At 32.8% G+C, this 25137-nt stretch overlaps 1 protein-coding gene and 1 long non-coding RNA gene across 4 annotated transcripts in view; one reads left to right on the forward strand and one right to left on the reverse strand.

Annotated features, from left to right (window-relative positions):
- Mipp1 (Multiple inositol polyphosphate phosphatase 1) overlaps window positions 1-25137 on the reverse strand; it is a 151994-nt gene that overhangs the window by 56039 nt on the left and 70818 nt on the right. The window lies entirely within an intron of this gene.
- LOC142233408 (uncharacterized) lies at window positions 5036-6601 on the forward strand. Its single transcript, XR_012721402.1, has 3 exons — window positions 5036-5714; window positions 6223-6320; window positions 6386-6601. It is a non-coding gene; the product is annotated as an uncharacterized LOC142233408 (long non-coding RNA).

A 25137-nucleotide genomic window follows, 5' to 3' on the forward strand; every position in this document is an offset into this window, starting at 1 on the left:
TGTAACATGTTTGTCCCAAAAATATCATTTTCTCAAAAATTATGTATCTGATTTCGGTAACCATGTATATGTTTGCCGAGAAAAGAACATTTTGCGACCGAATTTTTTGCCTGGCCGAAATTACGGCCGTTTTATTTCATTACGGGATTTATTTCATGCGGAGTTTTTCGTGGCGCCCTTCTGCTAATGTAGTAATCTCAATTTATTAAGATCGGTTTACATAACATTCAGTTTGAACATATAATATGTAAAGAATTTGGTAGGCTGTCAATGCACTGTCACAACAATCTCACCCACATCCATTAGAAGCTTTTAAATATGCCCGAAATCATAATCTGACAGACAAGCCATAATTGAGCAGACAATAAATCACCCATGGGATAGATTTAATTTATTTACTTGTAATTACATATGTGTATCATTTTGTTACTCATTTCCATTCAAACATTTATATTGGTGGGTGGTATTGGTGTTTTCGCATATATAAATATGAAAATATTTATGAAATTAAATTCATATAATTCATATATTCCAAATATGTTCGAAAGATTTCGAAAAGATGTTCAACATTACTATACTATATTAAATTTTTACTATGAACTGTAAAATGTGTCTTTTTAAAGACTTAAAGTCAGAAAAGAACAGAGCTTGATATAAACGAAATGGACTGTGTTGTTGGTTCAAAAAAAAATTATTGAAAAAATAAAAATTTTGTAACAAACGAATTTTTTTGGTGATAAAAGTTTAAAAGTTTCGAAGCATTTCAAAAAACTCCAAACGTGTTTTTTTTCTTTGCGTGTTCAAAGCCTTTGTTTGATCGTTTTTTTCTATGAACTTTATTTTAATAATTTGACATATATTTTGAAAAGAGTATGTTTAGTCAGAGCATATTATAAATTAGGGGCGTTTACATTATAAAATTGACGCGTTTTGGAGGAAAACTTGTGTTTTGAACTTGATTTTTTATATGGGGGAAAACGACTCGTTTTGAAATGCCTATAAAGGGAAAACATTTCAAACCACAAAACATGTTTGGTGAGAACGCTATATTATGTGGAATGTTAAACCAGATAAATATTTCACAAAGTGTCGGAGATAATAATGACGTGCACCTTGTAGAATTTCACTTACTGTATGCCAACAAAACGGATCATTGATCAACTACATTCTGAAGAACAAACAAGTATATACGACCGATAGTTCGGCCAGGCTGACCTTATAACGTCCACAATGGTTTGCGTAGTAAGTTCTACGAAATAACAGTCATTCATTATCGAATTACTTGAGTTGTGGTAACAGTTTCCGTTGGCAAGGTATCGTAAAAATTCTTAACATTGTCTTCTTAATTGAAGGTTAGTTTAGTCTGTGTTAGATAAAAAAGGCAGATTAACCTTCTGTAGCTGAGGTGGTCTAATTTTAACAATAAAAGTGACGTGGGGTCCATCAGACCTCATTTCTAAACTGAAATTATACGTTCACATTTCGAATTAAAAAATTTTTGGCCATATTTTCCTTAAAAGCATATGGTTATTAAGCAGACAAATCTAAATTATTTTAAATAAAAAGAAAATGTACTGAGAGCGGAGACATTGATGCTTCGTACTTTAGGAAGATACGCAAGAAAATTAATTTTGCGGTATCTGTCAGACCACGACGTCAGCTAGAGAGGGTTAAATACCCATATAATCCACTTTAGTTCTTCATCGCTTTATATTGAAGACGAATCGATATGGACCAAGTATTGCATACCAATTACAATGCATATACTGACATCACTTACCACATTTTAACCGATTCGGGTAAATTTGCTCTTTCAGGAGGCTACGGAAGTCTAAACTGGGTATCTCTTTACATGCTATAGATAAATATGGACCGATATGGACCAATTTTTCCATGGTTATTTGAAGATATATACTAACATCGTACTCCACTTCAGCAGAAAATTTGTCATGCTAGGAAACAATGCGAAATTAGTTTAGCATACTAATACGCATTTAGAATGTTCAAAAAGTATCTTTGAAAATATCTTTATTTGGAATGCATGATTTTAATTAACTTACTTTTGTGCAAGAATTTATTGCATACACCGAAAGAATTTTCTTCTTTCTTACCTTTTACGAAACAATTTCGTTCTTTTTGTGAAATTGTTTCATACTGTTTACGAAAATGTTTTATAGTAACAAGTTTGAAAAATGTCATCACTACTTTACATCTTAGTTTGGTTGCTTCACTTTTATTCGTAGCATGCTGTCACCCAAATGAGAAGTAGCATAGACTTTCATTAAAAATTTGAATTAAGGAATACTCTCAAGCACATTATCGAAGACAATTTTATGCCTCGAACGGAAATGTTTCAACCTCAATTAAACTTCTTCGTTATTTCAAAGAAAATGCTTCGTACTTTTTATGAAGAAATTTTAACGCAGAATGTTTCGTAAAATATTTATAAATTTCTAAAAACTTCTTCACAAAAGTTATGAAATTTGAAGACAGTTTCGTTAAAAGTACGAACTTTTTACGAACAACAATTAATGTAGATTATTTCGTAGACGTTTCGTATATTCGTAAAATGTTCTTCGTAAAATTTACGAAAATTAATGAAAATTTCATTGTTTTAATGAAGAATTCACGAAGAATAGTTAATGAAGAATTCTTCGTAAAATTAACGAAGATAATTCTTTCGGTGAATTAAGATCGGATCGAAAGAAATTTGTTCCTGCAAGGGAATCCGGAAGCCAAATCTAGGGATCGGCTTATATGGGGGCTATATATAGGCATTGATCTATATGGACTAATTTGTGCATGGTTAATATTGACATTATCATCCAAATTTCAACCAGATCGAATCTGCTCTTCCAGGCAGGGTTCCCAGCTGATTCTTGAACCTTCCACCCAGATGGTCTAGATTTTTTTACATAAACCCCCAAAGAAATTGCATGTAAATACAAAATGGGTATCTGAATTTTGTGAAAAAAATCCTGAAGCGATATTCTTCCAAAATTCAATCAACAAAAAATATAAGAATACAATATGTATATTAAATTAAAAAACATGAAAACAAAATAATTCAATGTATAAATGTTTTAAAAAAGAAAAGAGTTTAAAATGTTCTAAATCTTCTGCATTGCAACTGCACAAATTACAAATTGTTGGAAGTAAATAATTTAATCGTTTCACTTGTAGGTGTAAAATTATAACTCCCATAATTAGAGGAATTTTTATGTCCAGTGGGTGAAGTTAACATATGATGTTTTTAACTAACATATGTCGAAAGCATTTGAAAAGCATACCGAATGCTAATGCATACTTACTTATATTTAGGACCTCCCACACTTTTTGCCACATTCATTTCAGAATTGCTCCGAATTATTCAACTTTATAAGGTGCAAAATTTTTTTAAACCCTAAAATCCCCTCCAAATAAAGCTTACCCCAACAAATCCCCTAAACGGGAAAAATCCCTCAATTTGGGGAGGAACCCCCAACCTGGCAACACTGCTTTCAGGAGACTCAATAAGTCAAATATGGGCTATACCTAAAATTGTTCGATATAGCCCATTTGCAACACAATTTGACCTTGTTCCAAGTTTAAAGCCGATAGCTTGTTTTGCTCACCGCTAGATCAACTCAGAATTTCACAAGGGCCAATGTAAGACCAATATTTCGATGACGGAATTGCAAAGTTAGTATACTCCCATACTATGATGGAGGGTATAAAAACAACAAAAAACTATATACAGGGGGCTGATATATAATGCAACAAGTAAACCCGATCATTTTGTTTATTCGCAAACCGCTCAATATGTTCAGCACACAAGCAAGTTCTCTACCACTGCAGCAGGGATTTCGATCAAATCTGGTCTTCATATTTTGGATCATTTTGGTATTGTCACCGTTCTTTTTCTTCCTCTTTTTTGCGCGATATAACAATAAGGAACAATGGTACGTAAAACTTAATATTTATTTTCTAACGACAATCACTTTTGTTTTTTCGGCCCACAATAAGGGAATCGTGCTTAAATTTCATCATGAATAACATTATTTCTGAATGCAATAGAGCAATATGCTTTAGTAAACTTGTAAACAATAAAATAAATTGACGAGCGGTTTAGATACAATAGCAACCTTAAGTTGGTTGCAACACATATCAGCCACTCTGTATATGTATATAGTGTTTTATATATATATCTATTTGTATTTGTACTTTGCATATAGTTTGTATCTTTGTTCTTCCTTTTTATCAACACTGTTTGAACCATCCTCGTTACAAAACGTCTCTGAAATAACAGTTATCGCTCATGTTCATATAGGTATATATTCCTAACAAAAGTGTCACCACAACTAATGCCAATAATTCCAGGTGCTATTAGTATATTAATCAAATAATGTTGAAACTGAGTAAATTGAAACGTCCATAAAGAATTTTGTTAATCATCGCGTACGTGCCACTCAATTGTACAATAGTGCTATTAACTATTCAATTTGTTTTTCTGATTTCTTTGATTACAATACGAGTATTAATTTCTTTTAATGTCGTAGTGTGTTTCAACTTAATAAGGGTTGAAGTTTTATAAATTACTAGCGTAACCCGGCCCGCTTCACTGCGCCTTCCGAAGCGTATTTCAGGAACATTTTACGTTAACTTAGTCAACCATATCCTTCGTGCTGAAAACAAATTCGAAAATATTTGAATTCTTTCAAACAAATCGGACTACTTGCTTTTTCGTTTATAGGTACAAATACGGCGGATATACATATCTAAAACGGTTCGTCTTAAAAAATGTCGGGGAGAGGGTGTACCCTTTCCTCCAATTTATTTAAATAACTAGCGTAACCCGGCCCGCTTCGCTGCGCCTTCCGAAGCGTATTTTAGGAACATTTTGCGTTAACTTAGTCAACCATATCCTTCGTGCTGAAAACAAATTCGAAAAGATTTGAATTCTTTCAAACAAATCGGACTACTTGCTTTTTCGTTTATAGGTACAAATACGGCGGATATGCATATCTAAAACGATTCGTCTTAAAAATGTCGGGGAGAGGGTGTACCCTTTCCTCCAAATTTTTTAAATAATGTTCTGTATTCAAGTAGTTGGACAATCTTCTATATTTCTTGTGAATTTTAAGTGTGGTTTGTCAAGGAAAGGTATCCTTCTCCTCAACATATCTGAAAGTTAAGTTTCCCATGCAATAAATCGGAAAAAGCAAAAGTAGTAAAAAATTTTACCACATTAACATTTGCTAAAATGTTGGAAAATGATGCACCCTCTACGTTGGCTGCCAATTTCATGTACACAGAAAAAACTGAAGCAAAATAAAAATCAATTATTGGCATAATTGAATGAAAAAATTATATCAAATACGATTTTTATTAAGTCAAACATGAAAATAATTGGTTGAATGAAAAACTGGCAAAAATATCAAAATTCACTGGTAATTGAATTCACAACACATCAATTACTATGTTCAATTGGACCAAGTATAAAAGTTATTGATTTAAGTATAATGCGTAATTGCCTGATAAAACTGTTTATGACGTTGCTACGTAACGAAAAATAAATTAATACAAACAATAAAATGTCATTTATTGTTATTATTAAGAATCTTCTTAAGAACATGGTCGAATTTACCCGCAAATAAACCGTGGTATCGGTACCGCGATTCGAAATGTTAACATTTACAACATTTTTGGCGCACCATATTGTATTTTTATCGCAGGTAAGTACTTTTATCTAAATACCAGTTTTTTTTCTGGTCAAGTGCGTTTTTTGGAAACTACACTGAAAGAATTCTCTTCGTAAGAATGAACATTTTCATTGTGAGTCTAACCTGTGACGTGTTGGTAGAATTCTTTCTCTCTCTCTCAAGCACATGCACGAAATACTCATGTACGTTCACGCAAACAGAACTTTTAAAGACGACTAACGGTTCACAACAATTTTTTGACTCACGAGAATTCTCGTGACTTCGATTATTTGTCGGGATCACGACGAAAGTATCACAGCACAAACTTTTGACTATGGAAAGTTAATTTAATATATTTAGTACATATTTCTATGTTCGTAAAATTTTTAAAATTCGCCGAAAACTTTAATAAAATATGTAAATGATTTTTTTCGTTGTATAAACTTACACACATCCTGAATTGGGTCGTTTAAAAACTTGCGAATAAGCTTTGGAATATATATATACAATTACATTCTTTCTATTTTGTTTTTACAATTAGGTCGTGTACACGTCAAATTGCCCTATTAATGTGGCCTAGAGGAAAATGTGTTTACTTCGAAAACGAGGATTTCGAGGATTTCTTCCCAGCAACAGAAGGTAAAATCATGTAAAACTTTGAAATATTTTCGAAACTTTGAAATGAATAGATGTTTGTATTACAGAAGAGCAGGATGCCTAAGCAAATCGCATATAAATGAGGAAGATTTGGGAAATTCCAGCAGGTGGTAGAGATAATTCAAAAACTTTGTGAGTTAGCCTGTTAAATACGTCATTTATAATGAATATTCTGTATTTTTCTACCAAACATGTACTTCGCTGTATTTTCAATTATACATATTTTCAGAATTTCTTTTTTATAATAAAATGCATAAAATTTTTTTCAGAGTATATTTGTATAATTTTCTTAAATTAATATAGATTATATAGTACAATGATTGTATTGATTAACACAATTACGATAGTAATTGTATAGGTTAGAAAATTCTGTAAACATTGTACTCAGTTCAATTACGACTGTAATTGAAAACGCTTTATATACTTCAAATACTAATGTATTTGGATTGAGTACCATGTCATTTGAATATTTTGACAAATTCCAATTACATTTATACTCAACGCAACTATTACTTCATTTGAAAATAGTTTTATGACAACCTTACAATTTGGGTAATTGGATTTACAATTTTCGTCATAAGCTGAAAATCAAATACAAAAATAATTGAATTCACAATTTTTGTATTTGATTCAATTATTCACTTTTTTCTGTGTAGATTTAAGTTCTTTACTAAAAAGAAGTCTGGCAGAAGCCTGTGCAAAAATCATAAAATTATGTACCGAGTTCCCATTTACGGACAACCCTCTACTTTCAACTTAAGAAAAAAAAAACGCATAAAAGGGAACCCTCTCCCCACCTTCGCTCCACTCCGACCTGATATCGGACTATCACGTACCCTATATTAATTTCACAACTACTCAATGGTCCCTATAAATTCAACCAGATATCGAAAAATCATATACTAATTTAAAAATCATGTATAAATTTAATTATCCCCTCCCACGTTCCTTGTAAAATCCAAGTAGATCGGAGATGTTTAAAATTTGCTCTATTGTTTTAATGGGACGTCACTTTCCCCGATACAACATCGACAAACACCGTAGTGAATAGCACCCCTAACCTTCCCTGAAAATTCTTGAATCTTTCCTTCAAGTGTGGGGCAAGGAAGGTTGCCTCTTCGTTCATAATTTCAAGTAAATCGGTAAAGTTTAATTGTTTCTCTGTATGTACTTAAGAGAAGCGGATGTCTCCCTATGTCCTTTTATTTTTATTAAACAATCAGGATCCTGATATAAATTTCATAACCTCACCCATTTTTTCCGTAAAATTTCAGTCGGGGAGAGTTTAGTTTTGTTTTCACTGTACTTTAAAAAAACGGGCAACGGGGTGGTCCCCCTCCGCCATCAAATATCGAAATATAAAGTAGCGGATCTTTGTCTAGATGCCAACCCCAAGCTTCAATGAAGATTTCAAGCAAATCGGTCAACTTTGGTCCAATTTTCAAAAAGTCCGACAAAGGGGAGGTCCCCCCCTACGCCAAGTGTCAAAAAATGAGGTACCCTATTTTCACCACATGAACGCCCCCTACGATCTCTGAAAGTTTCAAGTAAATCGGTTCAGCTGTTTCGGAGCCAACTCGGAACATACAAACAAACATAGATTGAATTTTATATATAGATTTTATATACATAGATATTGCGTTAATGACAAAAGAAATGTGTACATAATAAAACTCGAACATATGATATTGAGATATTGAATTTTTGGATTAAAAATGAAAAAGCTTAAAATATAGGCTAAAACTTATTTTAAGGATATTCCATCTTTGGTTTAAAGTTTGGATCCAATCTTTGGATCAAAATAGACTTTTATTGAGTTTAAGAAAACTTTATTCACAGAAAACAAAATACTTTTGTTGATCGTTTTTCTCTTTTGAACAATATACCAAACAAAAACTGAATTAAATTAATTTTTCCCTGAAAGTGTGGCTGACAACTTCAAATTGCTATCATTTCTCATTGACTGTTGGCCAGAAAAATGCATTTTGATCTATTCCGTTCAGAAATAACGTTATTCATGATGAATTTAAAACGTTGTCCACATTTGGGAGGTGTCCCCTTATGAGAGGTTTATTTTATGCAATAATATAACAAACGTCTCCCGAAATTTTTCCCCTTAAGAGGTGTCGTCTTTTCAGAGTGTCAAAGTGTATGAGAGATTTCATTGTGTATGGGAGCATTATCTTAACATGAAAGTACACATGTGGTCAAATTAATAAGTACAGTAGCTTTTTTTTATGTTCCATGGTAAATTTAAGAAATATATTTATTGAAAAGCAAAATAAAGTCTATAATACATATTAATGACTGTATGTCATTTAAAGGTAAATAAATTTAAATTTAACTTAAAGGTAAATAATTTTCTGGCAAAGACAAGTGAAATGCAAAGTTAATCCAATTAAGGCAAAGTAAGAGTCAACAAGTATAAGTTCGGCCAGGCCGAAACTTAAATACCCACCACCATGAACCAAATAAATTTAAAGATTTCACCTATGAGGACTATATCAGATTCTGGATTTATAAGAACCATTTTTGTTTGAGTTTTAGAGGAATCATTAACATCTCTTGTAAGTGTGCAAGAAAATTATAAAATAACGTCTTGATTTGAAATATTAAATCTGTAGATTTTCACCCGAGAAGTAAAATCTGGAAATTTTACATTGAGTTTCAAGCAATTTTCATGATCAGTGGGCCTTCTATACCCTCAAGAAGTGAAATCGGTCTATATGGAGGCATTACCAAATGCACCGATAAAAACTTAATCCGATACACGTTTTTGTGAGCCTAAAATACCAGAATATTTACAATTTCAGGCAAATCGGATAAAAACTATGGTTTCTAGAAACCCAAGGAGTTAAATCGGGAGATCGTTCTTATGGGGGCTATACTAAAATATGAACCGATACTCACCGTTTTCGGCACACCTCTTTATGGCCCTAAAATACCTCTAGATTTCCAATTTCAGGCAAATTGGAAAAAAATTTCAGATTCTAGAAGCCCAAGAAGTAAAATCGGGAAATCGGTCTATATGGGGGATATACCAAAATATGAACCGATACTCACCATTTTCGGCACACCTCTTTATGGTCCTAAAATACCTCTAGATCTCCAATTTCAGACAAATTGGATAAAAACTACGGTTTCTTAAAGCCCAAGACCCCAAATCGGGGGGTCGGTCTATATGGGACCATACCAAAACATGGCCCGATGCTCACCATTTTTGGCACACCTCTTTATGGTTCTAAAGTACCAATTTCAGATAAATTGGATAAAAACTGCGGTTTCTATAAGCCCAAGAATTAAAATCGGGAGATCGGTCTTTATGGGGGCTGTACCAAAATATGGACCGATACTCACAATTTTTGGCACACGTATTTGTGGTCCTACAATACCTCTAGATTTCCAATTTCAGGTAAATTGGATAAAAACTGCGGTTTCTATAAGCCCAAGAATTAAAATCGGGAGATCGGTCTTTATGGGGGCTGTACCAAAATATGGACCGATACTCACAATTTTTGGCACACGTATTTGTGGTCCTACAATACCTCTAGATTTAAAATTTCAGGCAAATTGGATAAAAACTACGATTTCTATAAGCCCAAGACCCCAAATCGGGAGATCGGTTTATATGGGGACTATATCAAAACCTGGACCGATTAGCCCATCTTCGAACTTGACCTGCCGGACAGACGGACATCGTTATATCGTCGTAGAATTTCTCCCTGATCAAGAATATATATACTTTATAAACACTCAAAAAAAGTGAACTCACTATTTCACTAAAGCCAATTTAACTATATTTTAGTTCATGAAATTATTATATTTGGAGAAAGTTTCATTTACTCTAATAATTTTTTGCGTACGTTAGTTAAATGAACTAAAAGACAGGAAAAAATTATACGCAAATGAAGTAAAAAGTTTTACTAAATTCGTACTTCTCACAAAATAGTTCATTATTTCTTAAAATTTGTAAATTTTACTAAAGGGTGATTCTTTTGAGGTTAGGATTTTCATGCATTAGTATTTGACAGATCACGTGGGATTTCAGACATGGTGTCAAAGAGAAAGATGCTCAGTATGCTTTGACATTTCATCATGAATAGACTTACGATCTGCCACAACGTCGAATTTTCAGTGAATGGGCCCTAGAAAAGTTGGCAGAAAATCCGCTTTTTTATCGACATATTTTGTTCAGCGATGAGGCTCATTTCTGGTTGAATGGCTACGTAAATAAGCAAAATTGCCGCATTTGGAGTGAAGAGCAACCAGAAGCCGTTCAAGAACTGCCCATGCATCCCGAAAAATGCACTGTTTGGTGTGGTTTGTACGCTGGTGGAATCATTGGACCGTATTTTTTCAAAGATGCTGTTGGACGCAACGTTACGGTGAATGGCGATCGCTATCGTTCGATGCTAACAAACTTTTTGTTGCCAAAAATGGAAGAACTGAACTTGGTTGACATGTGGTTTCAACAAGATGGCGCTACATGCCACACAGCTCGCGATTCTATGGCCATTTTGAGGGAAAACTTCGGAGAACAATTCATCTCAAGAAATGGACCGGTAAGTTGGCCACCAAGATCATGCGATTTGACGCCTTTAGACTATTTTTTGTGGGGCTACGTCAAGTCTAAAGTCTACAGAAATAAGCCAGCAACTATTCCAGCTTTGGAAGACAACATTTCCGAAGAAATTCGGGCTATTCCGGCCGAAATGCTCGAAAAAGTTGCCCAAAATTGGACTTTCCGAATGGACCACCTAAGACGCAGCCGCGGTCAACATTTAAATGAAATTATCTTCAAAAAGTAAATGTCATGGACCAATCTAACGTTTCAAATAAAGAACCGATGAGATTTTGCAAATTTTATGCGTTTTTTTTAAAAAAAAAGTTATCAAGCTCTTAACAAATCACCCTTTACAACAGCGTCCATCATGAACTTCGTATGTCACTAAAGACATTCTTGCAATTTTGAACTCCAATTTTTTCCTTCAAACTACAAAATTTTCTTTAAAAAGTGAAAAAAATTATTTATGTCTAATAAATTTTCTTGAATTTGTCGAAAAATATTTACTTATTTTTGTGACATCGGCGTGATGCCAGCACTTGTAATACTGTTTAGTTAAAAATTTCTAAAACTATTCAAAATTTTCTAAAATTAATCAAAAGTTTTCTTCCTGGTGGGTTCACTGTTTTTTCAGTGTAGTCGGAAATCGATATTTCGATGTGTTACAAACGGAATGACAAACTTATTATACCCCCGTCACCATTCTATGGTGGTGGGTATAAACATTAATGGACAAAATAATAAGTACATTTTCTAAATCGTGAAATATTCAGGTATACTTAAATAATATAAATAATGCGATAAATTCGACCTCGGCCATACCAGAAAAACAGCCCTGTATCACTATGTTCCCGCTCCCATGCTTGGCCGTCATTTTTGTGAAGCGCATATGAAATTCTTTTCCTTGGGGTCGACGACCATCGCCACTAAAAACACAATAACAAACTTTTTGCAAAATTTAAACATTTTCATATGTTCAGGGAACAAAAATAATGACATTTTTTCGTTTTTTATACCCTGCTCCACACTGTGGAACAGGGTATTATAAGTTAGTGCATATGTTTGCAACACCCAGAAGGAGACGAGATAGACACATGGTGTAGACACATGGTGCAAAAATGCTCAGGGTGGGCTCCCGAGTCGATATAGCCATGTCCGTCTGTCCGTCTGTCCGTGAACACATTTTTGTAATCAAAGTCTAGGTTGCAGTTTTAGTCCAATCGACTTCAAAATTGGCATAAGTATGTGTTTTGGCTCAGAATAGATCCCTATTGATTTTGGAAGAAATCGGTTCAGATTTAGATATAGCTCCCATCTATATATTTCGCCCGATATGGACTTAGATGGCCCCAGAAGCCAGAGTTTTACCCTAATTTGCTTACAATTTTGCACAAGAAGAACAATTAGTACAATAGTCAAGTGTGACAAATTTTATTGAAATCGGTTCAGATTTAGATATAGCTCCCATATATATCTTTCGCCCGATATGGACTAATACGGTCCCAGAAGCCAGAGTTTTACCCCAATTTGGTTGAAATTTTGTACAGGAAGTAGAATTGGCATTGTTGCTATGCGTGCCAAATTTGGTTGAAATCGGTTCAGATTTAGATATAGCTCCCATATATAGCTTTCGCCCGATTTACACTCATATGACCACAGAGGCCAATTTTTTGCTCCGATTTAGTTGAAACTTTGCACAGGAAGTATAATTGGCATTGTAGCTATGCGTGCCAAATTTGGTTGAAATCGGTTCAGATTTAGATATAGCTCCCATATATAGCTTTCGCCCGATTTACACTCATATGACCACAGAGGCCAATTTTTTGCTCCGATTTAGTTGAAATTTTGCACAGGGAGTAGAATTAGCATTGTAGCTATGCGTGCCAAATTTGGTTGAAATCGGTTCAGATTTAGATATATCTCCCATATATAGCTTTCGCCCGATTTACACTCATATGACCACAGAGGCCAATTTTTAACTCCGATTTAGTTGAAATTTTGCACAGGGAGTAGAATTGGCATTGTTGCTATGCGTGCCAAATTTGGTTGAAATCGATTCAGATTTAGATATAGCTCCCATATATATGTTTTTCTGATTTCGACAAAAATGGTCAAAATACCAACATTTTCCTTGTAAAATCGCCACTGCTTAGTCAAAAAGTTGTAAAAATGACTCTAATTTTCCTAAACTTCTACTACATATATATCGAGCGATAAATCATAAATAAACTTTTGCGAAGTTTCATTAAAATTGCTTCAGATTTAAATGTTTCCCATATTTTTTTACTAACATTGTGTTCCACCCTAGTACATTAGCCGACTTAAATTTTGAGTCTAAAGATTTTTAGAAGTCTATCATATTCTTCCAGATCGAGTGATATTTAAATGTATGTATTTGGGACAAACATTTATATATAGCACCCAACACATTTGACGGATATGATATGGTATCGAAATTTAGATCTGCAAAGTGGTGCAGGGTATAATATAGTCGGCCCCGCCCGACTTTAGACTTTCCTTACTTGTTTCTGATTGAATCAGTGCTGCCAATATTGAACTTTATTTACATGACGTAGTTACAACACCAAATTAAAAAATATGTTAGAATTAGGACAAAGAAGAAAAATACCAACGTGTACTTATTATTTTGACGACATGTGTATGTTCTGTGGGTCTAGGAGATGCACTACAGAATTACAAAAACAAGTAAGAAAAATCTAAAGTCGGGCGGGGCCGACTATAACATATTATACCCTGCACCACTTTGTAGATCAAAATTTTCGATACCTTATCACATCCGTCAAGTGTGTTGGGGGCTATATATAAAGGTTTGTCCCAAATACATACATTTAAATATCACTCGATCTGGACAGAATTTGATAGACTTCTACAAAATCTATAGACTCAAAATTTAAGTCGGCAAATGCACTAGGGTGGAACACAATGTTAGTAAAAAATATGGGAAACATTTAAATCTGCAGTAATTTTAAGGAAACTTTGCAAAAGTTTATTTATGATTAATCGCTCAATATATATGTATTAGAAGTTTAGGAAAATTAGAGTCATTTTTACAACTTTTCGACTAAGCAGTGGCGATTTTACAAGGAAAATGTTGGTATTTTGACCATTTTTGTCGAAATCAGAAAAACATATATATAGGAGATATATCTAAATCTGAACCGATTTCAACCAAATTTGGCTCGCATAGCTACAATGCTAATTCTACTCCCTGTACAAAATTTCAACTAAATCGGAGTTAAAAATTGGCCTCTGTGGTCATATGAGTGTAAATCGGCCGAAAGCTATATATGGCAGATATATCTAAATCTGAACCGATTTCAACCAAATTTGGCACATAGCTACAATACTGATTCTACTGCCTGTGCAAAATTTCAACTAAATCGAAGCAAAAAATTGGCCTCTGTGGTCATATGAGTGTAAATCGGGCGAAAGCTATATATGGGAGCTATATCTAAATCTGAACCGATTTCAATAAAATTTGGCACACTTGACTATAGTACTAATTGTTCTTCTTGTGCAAATTTGTAAGCAAATTAGAGTAAAACTCTGGCTTATGGGGTCATATAAGTCCATATATATATATATATATATATATATATATATATATATATATATATATATATATATATATATATATATATATATATATATATATATATATATATATATATATATATATATATATATATATATATATATATATATATATATATATATATATATATATATATATATATATATATATATATATATATATATATATATATATATATATATATATATATATATATATATATATATATATATATATATATATATATATATATATATATATATATATATATATATATATATATATATATATATATATATATATATATATATATATATATATATATATATATATATATATATATTTAAGATTTAACTACTAGGTGAGGTTTAGTGGCAGCCCGATGTATCAGACTCACTTAGACTATTCAGTCCATTGTGATACCACATTGGTGAACTTCTCTCTTATCACTGAGTGCTGCCCGATTCCACGTTAAGCTCAATGACAAGGGACCTCCTTTTTATAGCCGAGTCCGAACGGCTTTCCACATTGCAGTGAAACCACTTGGAGAAGCTTTTAAACCCTCAGAAGTGTCACCAGCATTACTGAGGTGGGATAATCCACCGCTGAAAAATTTTTGGTGTTCGGTCGAAGCAGGAATCGAACCCACGACCTTGTGTGTGCAAGGCGGGCATGCTAACCATTGCGCCACGGTGGCTCCCTTTTTAACTACTAAAGATGGGAATCCAATTGAAAGAAATGTGGTCATACTATTGTGGGCAAAAGTAAAGGTGAATTATTTGTAAAATTCTAATTTATTCTTCTAAATCAATTTCATCCCCTTTATCGTTTCCAATCCAAATAGCCCCTTACCCTTATATGTTAGGCATTGGTTCTTTCTTAGATGCGTTTTAATCAGCTCGATTTTGGGATTAGCCAGAACTCCAAACACGTACGTTGTTTATGAATAAATTACTTTTAAACGATTTGTATTTTCTAATATCATATAAACAAGTGGCAAATGTAATGATTTTTTCATGGGTAATCGGAAGACGATTAAGAAATTCATTTAATACGAACATTCTCATGACTTACTCAGTTCATTATCAATGTGATAAGGCTCAATGGATGTATTTGCTCATTCTTTCATTGACGATTTGATAAATTTGTATTGGCGTAAAATGTATTCTTGTCTGTAATCTGATCGATGAAATTTATGAAAGAAGCACCATTGTTTGCTTACAACAACACCAACTGTCCAAGTCCATGACTTGGTCATTAATTTAATAGAGTAATTAAAGAAAATTATACAATTAAGATATAAAGTCCTTTGGTAGACTAAAGGCGTAATAATCATTGGGAAAACATGGAATGAAACAATGGAAAAGATCGACAGAAATTATGTGTGATATCTGAAACGTTAGCAAAGAACAGAACAATCAAGAGACATGTAAGAAAAAAGTTGATGTCGCACTGAAAAAAATATTGTCGTGAGGTCAAAAATTTCATGTCTTTAAAATACGAATGCAAATTTTGCTTAGCATTGAAGACGCATTTCTTTCATTTTTTTCGAAATCTCCCGAACATATCTGAACATATCTGTAAAATAAACAAAAAAAAACTTTGGTCGAAGCAGGGATCGAACCCACGACCCTTGACATGCAAGTCGGACGCAGCAACCACTGCTCCACGGTGCAAAACTAAATGTTTGTTTCTGTTAAATAAACCTTGTTTATTCGGTTCATGGGCGCCGCAAGCTATGCTATATAAATATAACTTATATGGATATTTATCTATTGATGACCATAACAGGTACATAGCTCAGTGGTTAGTGTGTTGGCTTACAAAGTGCATGGTCCGCGGTTCGATTCTCCGTCCAGGCGAAAGGTAAAAAAATTTTAAAAATTTATAAAATCGTATAATTTCTTCTACATTGTTGGTATTACAAGAAAAGGTGTTAAGAACTAAAAATCCTCGTGGATGTGAGGGAAAATTCAATTAGCAAGAAAACAATGTTTTTTTTGAGTTTGTCTTTATGAAATTGTTTTTACATCCTGGAAAAGAATAAACGTTTATCACAAAAAGTATATACTTTTCTTCCAAATATACTTCCTTACACCGAAAAGCAAATGAGAAACGAACTTTGTTTGTCTAAAATTTCGTTTGGGAGGAAAGAATTATTTTTTTGCGTGTAGTTGTTACTGTCATCAACATACAGTTATCGTAATAGCCAAGCAACGCATTAAACAAGCACTTATATTTATGGAACATAGTTTTGGGCGTCCACGAACCGATGTAATGAAACTTTATTTAGCAGAAATTTAAGTTTCTAACTGGCATATGGAATATATATGCAAGATGACAGATATGTACATAGCACGATTTAGAAGTTCGTTAGCTAACGTAGCACTAACGGAGCTTCATGAAAATGGGGGTTAAAGTCAGAAAATAACAGTGCTTAATATAAACGTACTGGACTGTGAGTTTGAAATAAATATTATTTTAAAGTTATTGATAAAAAATTGTATAAAACAAAAATTTGTTTCGTGATAAAAATTTGAAATTTAAAAAGAAATTCAAAATAACAACGTTTTTCTTTGCGTGCAGCGAAACAAAATACGAAACGTGACTCAGTTGTTTAAACTAGTGTTGCCAAGAGGATAATAACTATATATCATCCTTTATATTACAATTTTATTAAATATCATCCTTTTTTCGGACGAAGAATCGAACCACGAACCAACTGTATTGCAAGCGAACCGACTCTCCCACTGACCCGTGTAGCTCTTATAGCCATCAACACAGAACATGCATACATACACTGAAAAAAATATTGTCGTGAGGTCAAAGATTTCATGTCTTTAAAATTCGAATACAAATTTTGCTTAGCATAGAAGACGCATTTCTCTAAAATAAAGTTATTTTCTTTGTCCAAAAGTCGATAGACTTTTCAATGAAGTCGTATTGTCCTTATAATTAAGTGATTTGACTTAAAAATGGGTATCTTAACATGAAAGAAAAAAATTATAGGCTAAAGTCAACTTGACTTTAATAATTCAGAAAAATTCTTTAAATTTAATGAAATTGTCTTTAAATTTGTTGTCTTTTTGCATCTTGACTACAAAGCAAAAAATCGTTCAAATATAGGACATGTTTTTCAAAACTTTATTTTAAAGAAGTTTTTTACTTCAAACATAGCATAATTTCTACTGGAAGTCGAGTCTTACTTTGGAAAATAAAGTTGCCGTTAACTCGTTTTTAAAGGTCTTTGATAGCATATGAAGAAAAAAAGCTGAGAAAGCGAAAAATTAAAATTTGCTTCCTAAAAGAAAGTACACAAAACCTAAATTTAAAAGAGAATTGTGTCTTAAAAGTATCCTTACTTGTATTCTCCGCTTCTTTGGCTCGGAATCAATACCAAATTTTTTGAAGTAAAAACAAAATCTTTGGAACCGAGTATGCTTTTTTTCAGTGTACATACAGTCAAGCATGTCTATTTATAGACCAGATTGTAATGGACACACATGCAAATTTAAAGGTACTTCATTTAAAGGAAAGAAAAAACTTTAGTTGCAAACATCGTATCCTCCCATTTTCCCCATTGATTCGTTTTTCAAAAAAGATCAACTATGGGTTTGGAATAAAAAAGTAATTATTTGCGAAAAAAAAAATAAAAAAAATTTAAACACTTTTTTGGGTAATAGGAACTTAAACTTTTCGAAGAAATACAAACAACGACAAACGTTTGCTTTAATTGTTTTTTTTTTATATCCTCCACCATAGGATGGGGGTATATTAACTTTGTCATTCCGTTTGTAACACATCGAAATATTGCTCTAAGACCCCATAAAGTATATATATTCTGGGTCGTGGTGAAATTCTGAGTCGATCTGAGCATATCCGTCCGTCCGTCCGTCTGTTGAAATCACGCTAACTTCCGAACGAAACAAGCTATCGACTTGAAACTTGCCATGGTATTGAAAATGGGCCATATCGGTCCACTTTTACGTATAGGCCCCATATAAGCGGACCCCCAAATATGGCTTGCGATTGCTCTAAGAGAAGCAAATTTCATCCGATCCGGCTGAAATTTGGTACATGGTGTTAGTATATGGTCTCTAATAACCATGCAAAAATTGGTCCATATCGGTCCACTTTTACGTATAGCCCCCATATAAACGGACCCCCAAATTTGGCTTGCGATTGCTCTAAGAGAAGCAAATTTCCTCCGATCCGGCTGAAATTTGGCACATGGTGTGTTGGTACATGGTGTTGGTATATGTTCTCTACTGACCATGCAAAAATTGGTCCACATCGGCCCATAATTATATATAGCCCCCATATAAACCGATCCTCAGACTTGACTTCCGGAGCCTCTAGAGGAGCAAAAGTTATCCGATCCGATTGAAATTTGGTCAGTTGTGTTAGTATATTGACTCTAACAACCATGCCATAATTGGTCCATATCGGTCCATAATTATATATAGCCCCCATATGAACAGATTCCCAGATTTGGTTTGCGGATCCTCTAAGAGAAGCAAATTTCATCCGATCCGGTTGAAATTGGGTACGTGGTGTTGGTATATGGTCTCTAACAACCATGCAAGAATTGGTCCATATCGGTCCATAATTATATATAGCCCCCATATAAATCGATCCCCAGATTTGTCCTCCGGAGCTTCTTGGAGGAGTAAAATTCATCCGATCCAGTTGAAATTTGCAACGTGGTGTTAGTATCAGGCCGCTAATAACCATGCCAAAATTGGTCCATATCGGTCTATAGTTATATATAGGCGATCCCCAATCACACAAAAATTTGTCCTTATCGGCTCATAATCATGGTTGCCACTCGAGCCAAAAATATTCTACCAAAATTTTATTTTTATAGAAAACATTGTCAAAATGTTATTTCTATAGAAAATTTTGTCAAAATATTATTTCTATAGAAAATTTTGTAAAAATTTTATTTCTATAGATCATTTTGTCAAAATTTTATTTCTATAGGAAATTTTGTCAAAATTGTATTTCTATAGAAAATTTTGTCAGAATTTTATTTCTATAGAAAATTTTATCCAAATTTTATTTCTATAGAAAATTTTTTCCAAATTTTACTTCTATAGAAAATGTTGTCAAAATTTTATTTCTATAGAAACTTTAAACTTAATTATACACGTATTTAATCGGCCTTTTTTTAGGTTAATATATACGTATGGACTATGTGGTATATATTACGGTGTTACGAAGTTTTAAGATACCTTGCCATCGGCAAGTGTTACCGTAACCCAAGTAATTCGATTGTGGATGACAGTCTTCAGTAGAAGTTTCTACGCAATCCATGGTGGAGGGTACATAAGCTTCGGCCTGGCTGAACTTACGGCCGTATGTACTTGTTGTCATTACAACTGACAAACTCTGTATGTTACGTTCCCCAACATAGCAATTATACATCTCAATAGTTGTGGGATACGTATAAATAAACGTTGGTTTACGGTATCATTTAGTCGGTAGCCCAATCTTCCCATTGACCATTCCATTAATCCTCATTGCAGATTTTTTTGAGAATTAGAGATTCATGCAACAAATTAAAATTCCATTAATTCTTACAAAATATGAACTACATTTCCGGAGACGCTGGTATTTCTATCAAAGCTCTACTGTTGGTGAGAATAAGTAGCGTATAATTCATGAAGTACCCTGAATTATGATGGAAATAAAAACTGAAAAAAACACATCCAAGAAAAATATTATTTCGAAAAAAAAAAACAAACCAAAATAATGAAATAATTGCGGACAAATGTTGTGTATTTTTGTTTAGGAAAATCAAACAGAGGAAAACTATTTTTGATATTTCTAGGTCGCCATCACACAAACAGAACTGTAGCATCATGAACATTATCCCCCATCCATGAACATACTGCTCACGTCATCGAAATCTATCGACAAAAAATAATAAAAATGATGTCTATGTTGCCATATTGCGAAACGTACAACAAATTCTGCAAAATTTTCATAGTTCTATTGATTCTGGTCAATGGCAAACAAATTTTATTAAGGTTGTGGCCGTGTCTGCCGGCCAAAGTTTTGTGGATATTTAAATGGTTTCCGAATTTCGAAAATACTAATAAATTTAAGAAACATATGTATATACGGCCATAGGGTCGGCCGGGTCGAATTGTAAATACCCACCACACTGCAAAAAATATTGTCGTGAGATCAAAGATTTCATGTCTTTAAAATACGAATGCAAATTCTGCTTAGCATTTCGCATTTCTTTAGTATAAAGTTTTTTTCCTTGTCCAAAAGCCGATAAACTTTTCAATAAAGTCGTATTGTCCTTATGATTAAGTGATTTCACTTAAAAATGGGTATCATAACATGAAAGAAAAAATGTTTGGGCTAAGGTCAACTTGATTTTAATAATTCAGAAAAATTCTTTAAATTTAATGAAATTGTCTTTAAATTTGTTGTCTTTTTGCATCTTGACTACAAAGCAAAAAATCAGTCAAATATAGGACATGTTTTTCAACACTTTATTTTAAAGACATCTTTTACTGTTTCAAGTACCATACCATAATTTCTACTGGAAGTCGAGTCTTAATTTGAAAAATAAAGTTGTCGTTAACTCGTTTTTAAAGGACTTTGATAGCATATGAAGAAAAAAAGCTGAAAAAGCGAAAAATTAAAATTTGCTTCCTAGAAGCAAGTACACAAACCCCAAATTTAAAAGAGAAATGTGTCTAAAAAGTATCCTTACATACATTCTCCGCTTCTTTGGCTCGGAATCAATATCAAATTTTTTAAAGTAAAGACAAAATCTTTGGAACTGGGCTGCTTTTTTTTCTGTGCACTATGGATCGACTTTGGAAACTCCTCATCATATCAATAACTTGATAATATAGAATACGAGTATATAGAGTTTCAGGTGAATATGATGAAACATATTGCCTCAAGTAGATCGGTTTAAATGGTGTCGGTTCTCAAAGTTAAATTAAAATTTTCCATATGTGGCGAATGCACCAGATTCTGTATTTTTAAGAATCATATTTCTTTGAGTTGAAATTCTCTTCTAATTTTATGAATCGAATGAAATATAGCATTTCACACGATTTGAAGTCTAAATTCTGTAGATTGTTATGTTAATCGAATAAGCCCGAGAAGTAAAATCGAGAATGATCAGTGCGCCTTCTATCTTCACTACACTGAAAAAAACAGTGAACCCACAAAAAGAAAAATTTTGGTTAATTTTAGAAAATTGAAATTATTTTTAGAAATTTTTAACTAAACAGTATTACAAACGATGACATCACGATATCACAAAAATAAGTAAATATTTTTCGACAAATTCAAGAAAATTATTGGGCATAATTAATTTTTTTTTCACTTCTTAGAAAATATTTTGTAGTTTGAGTTCAAAATTACAATAATGTCTTTAGTGTCATACGAAGTTCAAAAATGATTAAAGTAAATGAAATTTTCTACAAAATATTGTTTGTATTGTTCAAACATATTATCTTTCACCTTAGGGCATACACTGGTAGTAAAACATTTGAATGAAATTTTCTTTGCGTGGATATATTTTTAAGGCGCCAATTGGTTACTTCCATTATTTTACTTGCAGCATACTCTCCAGGTCTCTCTTTCTAAACACATATATGTTTATAGGCTATTTCTAAATTAATATATGTTTGCATCTAAGGATATTATATTTACAATCATTTTATGTTCCAAACATAATATGTTCTAACATATTAACATATATGTCCCAAACATGTTATGCTAGTTTATGAACATGCTATGCTTGCACTTAAAAATATTGTGTTAAAAAATTTGAGTTCCAAACATATAATTTTTACACCCAAACATATGAAAAACAGTCTTTTTCGTCCGTGTAGAAAACCAAGAAATCAAACCGGGAAACGGGTTTATGTACACTCAAAAAGAAGTTTACTTGGATCCAAAAATGTTGACCTTCCCTTAAGGATTTTGGTATTGATTCCGAGCCAAAGATGCGGCTTCTATAAAATAAATACTTTTTAGCAACCCATGTGGTTTTAAATCTAGGATCAATAAAATGAAAATAAGATAGAGATTGCGTTTATCGAATTTTCATTCTCTTTTCGCGGTATATTAATCAAGCTATTTACGTACAAATGACTGTGTAAAAATCCAAATTATAACGGATACTTCAAAGTAAAAAATGTTTTCTTAGTTCCAAGAAAAGTCTTTAAACCAAAGATGCTAATTTCACAAACTAAGTCTTAGCCTATATTCACCCAGCTAAAAATACTTCAGCAGTAAGAGTTTAGTTGCGCTTTTTGGTATACAATAAAGTAGGCTGTGCATCCACACTGCATGAATTGGTGGCAACGAGTAATCAAACTAGTTTATGATCACTCGTTTACGTTATTGCAACCAATTCATGCGGTATATACCGAAAGAATTCTCTTCGTAAAAATAACGATAATTTTCATTAAAAGTACGAAGTTTGTCATTGTTTTACAACCAAAGAAACTTTTCATTAAAAGTACGAAATATTTCGCACTTTTTAAGAAGAAAAGTTCTCCCAAAGTTTTCGTAGTTTGTAAGAAAAAAATTCGTTCTTTTTATGAGAAATTTTCGTACTGTTTAAGAAACAATTTCGTTCTTTTTAAGAAAATGTTTCGTACTTTTTATGAAAAACTTTCGTACTTTTTTTGAAAAATGTTCGAACGAAAAAAGAAATGTTATAGTCCAAAGGGCATTTGGTTTTAGTAACAAGTTTGAAAAATGTCATCACTACTTTACATTTTAAGTTTTTGAATAATTTTTAGTATTAATCTAGAATATTTCGTAGACGTTTCGTATATTCGCAAAATGTTCTTCGTAAAATGTACAAAAATAAATGAAAATATCGTTCTTTTAATGAAGAATTCACGAAGAATAGTTAATGAAAAACTCTTCCTAAAATTAACGAAGATAATTCTGTCGGTGTAGATGCATGAAAGGTAGTGCTGTTTTCTATACTCAAGATTTTATATCACTTCTTAGCAATATTTCTATTAAAATGAGCAATTATATCAGCGCTATGTAGAACCTGCTCTAAATCGGGACTTCGCCCACAAAAATCAGCGCTGATTCGGTTGTTTTGTAAACCTGCTGAAATAGTGCTCAATTTTTTGCTGGGCAGTGTAAAGACTGAATGTTTCAGTTAATTTAAGGACAATTTCTTTAAATGTAAAATGTGTTTCTTTACTTTAATTTTTAATATCACGTTAATATTTTTTTTTTCAGTGTAAGGGGCTTTGCCAAAACAAAGGCCGATAGATACCATATTTGGCACACCTATTTCCGAACCCAAAATACTTCTAGATTTCAAATTTCAAGCAAATTTGATTAAAATTGCGGTGTCTAGATACACTAGAAGTCAATTCAGGAGATGGATATATATATATATGTATATATATATATATATATATATATATATATATATATATATATATATATATATATATATATATATATATATATATATATATATATATATATATATATATATATATATATATATATATATATATATATATATATATATATATATATATATATATATATATATATATATGGACCGATACACGCCATACTCGGCAAATCGGAGAAATGTAGCGGTATATAGAAAGCAAATAAATCGGGGATCGGTCTATATGGACGCTATACCAAAACAGGGACCGATACATACCATATACCATACACTTTTTTGAACCCAAAAATACCTCTAGATTTCTAATTTCAGGCAAATTGGATAAAAATTACAACAAAAACAGCCCAAGAAGTCAAATCGGGAGATCGCTCTATATGTGCGATATACCTAACCATGGACGGACAACCAATCCATCCCAACAAATTGGGGGTCGTGGTGGAGACTATATCTGAACCTGGCCCAATATATAGCCCATCTTCAAAATGATATTGCTTGCAGACAAAAATGAATCTGTTCCAAATTTCTAAATGTTAGCTCCATAATTGAACGCTGCTAAATGATTTTACTTAACCGTAAGGTTAGGTTAGTTTAGGTGGCAGCCCGATGTATCAGGCTCACTTAGACTATTCAGTCCATTGTGATACCACATTGGTGAACTTCTCTCTTATGACTGAGTGCTGCCCGATTTCATGTTAAGCTCAATGACAAGGGACCTCCTTTTTATAGCCAAGTCCGAACGGCGTTCCACATTGCAGTGAAACCACTTAGAGAAGCTTTGAAATCCTCAGAAATGTCACCAGCATTACTGAGGTGAGATAATCCACCGCTGAAAAACTTTTTTTTGGTGTTCGGTCGAAGCAGGAATCGAACCCACGACCTTGTGTATGCAAGGCGGCCATGCTAACCATTGCGCCACGGTGGCTCCCTACTTAACCGTAGAAAATGTCTTTAAAACTGGTAAAAATTTCGTGCAAAACATGAACTTATTGCCGGTAAAACAGTCTTAAGGGCAAACTCATGGTCAGTTTTACTGCCATTTAAGAAAAACTCATTAAGTTTTATAAATCTGAACTGACTGGTATGAAAAACTTTTGTAATGTGTATAAGTAAAAATTTCGTTACTGGCACGAAAAACTAACCAAATCTTTGTAATTTCAAACTATATCATAGTACACTACTATAAGTAAAATTTGTAACTAATTTT

The sequence above is a fragment of the Haematobia irritans genome, chromosome 4, assembly GCF_050003625.1.
Source record: "Haematobia irritans isolate KBUSLIRL chromosome 4, ASM5000362v1, whole genome shotgun sequence".
In the NCBI taxonomy this organism is placed as follows: domain Eukaryota; kingdom Metazoa; phylum Arthropoda; class Insecta; order Diptera; family Muscidae; genus Haematobia; species Haematobia irritans.